This window comes from Aedes aegypti, unplaced genomic scaffold, assembly GCF_002204515.2.
Source record: "Aedes aegypti strain LVP_AGWG unplaced genomic scaffold, AaegL5.0 Primary Assembly AGWG_AaegL5_hic_scaff_480_PBJ_arrow, whole genome shotgun sequence".
In the NCBI taxonomy this organism is placed as follows: Eukaryota; Metazoa; Arthropoda; class Insecta; order Diptera; family Culicidae; genus Aedes; species Aedes aegypti.
Window position 1 is genome coordinate 27,809 of NW_018736152.1, and position 2,356 is coordinate 30,164.

Below are 2,356 nucleotides of genomic sequence, written 5' to 3' on the forward strand. Positions count from 1 at the left end.
TTCGGCAGGAGGTTTTTGAAAGCCACTTAGTTTATATTTGACAATAATATGCGCGGTATTGAAGTATTTTTTATTCCAATTCGACCAACTATAACCCCCAATGTCATGAAAATGTCCAAGTAATTTTGATTGAAATATTAGAAGATTAGTGCTATTAACTACTTTAAAAGAATAACTCAAAAGAACAGCCTGTTAAACCTATCGTCTTTATGCTAAATGTCCATTCAGTCCAACGTACTTCCCATTAAACTTACTGATGGAAAATTCCTGTTGAGTACGCCCCTGGCGTAGCTGCGCATCTTCCATCCAACAATCTGGCCCACTCATACCAGCCCAACCAGGAACAATAGAGCGAACAGAAGACAACCCACGTTGAATTAGATGTTGTGCAAACCAAGAAATTAACTAAATCTAAACATAACTTTATTGTATATTTACGTTGATTTGTAACGTGGCAACTTATAGGTAAACTATTATTGAATTAGTGCTTACTTGAAGTTATTGAAAAACCATTTCTCTACAGTAGTGCCGGCTTAAAACTAAATGAATTCATTCTAACCTAAAGCTACGCTACTCTAAACATACATGCAAGATATATGTACGATCACAGAAGATAGCATAGACAGCGCCAAGCATCGACCTTTATCATTGACCCTATGTACAAACTTACCGTGGACCCTGCACAGTGGGACTAAACGAATATATAAGATGTTGGGATTTGCCAACTAATTGCACGGGATAATTTCCGAAATAATAATACCGGTAGGAACAACCGGGACAATGGGTACTCCAATTACGAACGTAATACGTACGATGTTGGGATTTGCCAACTAATTGCACGGGATAATTTCCGAAATAATAATACCGGTAGGAACAACCGGGACAATGGAGCGAACAGAAGACAACCCACGTTGAATTAGATGTTGTGCAAACCAAGAAATTAACTAAATCTAAACATAACTTTATTGTATATTTACGTTGATTTGTAACGTGGCAACTTATAGGTAAACTATTATTGAATTAGTGCTTACTTGAAGTTATTGAAAAACCATTTCTCTACAGTAGTGCCGGCTTAAAACTAAATGAATTCATTCTAACCTAAAGCTACGCTACTCTAAACATACATGCAAGATATATGTACGATCACAGAAGATAGCATAGACAGCGCCAAGCATCGACCTTTATCATTGACCCTATGTACAAACTTACCGTGGACCCTGCACAGTGGGACTAAACGAATATAATAAGATGTTGGGATTTGCCAACTAATTGCACGGGATAATTTCCGAAATAATAATACCGGTAGGAACAACCGGGACAATGGGTACTCCAATTACGAACGTAATACCCATTGTCCCGGTTGTTCCTACCGGTATTATTATTTCGGAAATTATCCCGTGCAATTAGTTGGCAAATCCCAACATCTTATTATATTCGTTTAGTCCCACTGTGCAGGGTCCACGGTAAGTTTGTACATAGGGTCAATGATAAAGGTCGATGCTTGGCGCTGTCTATGCTATCTTCTGTGATCGTACATATATCTTGCATGTATGTTTAGAGTAGCGTAGCTTTAGGTTAGAATGAATTCATTTAGTTTTAAGCCGGCACTACTGTAGAGAAATGGTTTTTCAATAACTTCAAGTAAGCACTAATTCAATAATAGTTTACCTATAAGTTGCCACGTTACAAATCAACGTAAATATACAATAAAGTTATGTTTAGATTTAGTTAATTTCTTGGTTTGCACAACATCTAATTCAACGTGGGTTGTCTTCTGTTCGCTCCATTGTCCCGGTTGTTCCTACCGGTATTATTATTTCGGAAATTATCCCGTGCAATTAGTTGGCAAATCCCAACATCTTATTATATTCGTTTATATTAACGAATCGGTCAATTCGGTCATGTCGAGCCGCGGTCGGTCAAATAAAGGCAGTAATGCCGGTGGGGGTGATAGTGATGCGAATGGTGGTGCGATTGGTGGTGCAACTAATAATGCGATTGGTGGCATAACTGAAGGTGGTGCAACTGGTGGTTTAAGGGTGGTGGTCACCGACGAAACCGTGGAACCGGAAGCATCATTTCCCGGTCAATCGTGTAGAGTTTGCCGTCGAGAGGACAACGAACAAATGGTGAGGTGTGATAAGTGTCTCAAGTGGTTTCACTTTATCTGCGTGGGAGTCACCCAAGCCATCGAAGACGTTCCGTGGAGCTGTGCTGGCTGCGAGAGCTCAACACAAAATGCCAATTTGCAGTTGAATCCAGCCGGCGTTGCTGCTTCTCACGGAGGTACCAAGAAGAAATCAATCGTTACAGAGGACAATAACGCTTCAACGCATCTTCAGCCAAGCGTCCAGGT

At 40.0% G+C, this 2,356-nt stretch overlaps 1 long non-coding RNA gene across 1 annotated transcript; it reads left to right on the forward strand.

The window, feature by feature from the left end:
* Positions 1 to 273: 273 nt before the first annotated feature.
* On the forward strand, positions 274 to 703 carry LOC110681153. The gene is made up of 2 exons (XR_002503108.1): positions 274 to 465; positions 524 to 703. It is a non-coding gene; the product is annotated as an uncharacterized LOC110681153 (long non-coding RNA).
* The last annotated feature ends 1,653 nt before the right edge of the window (positions 704 to 2,356 follow it).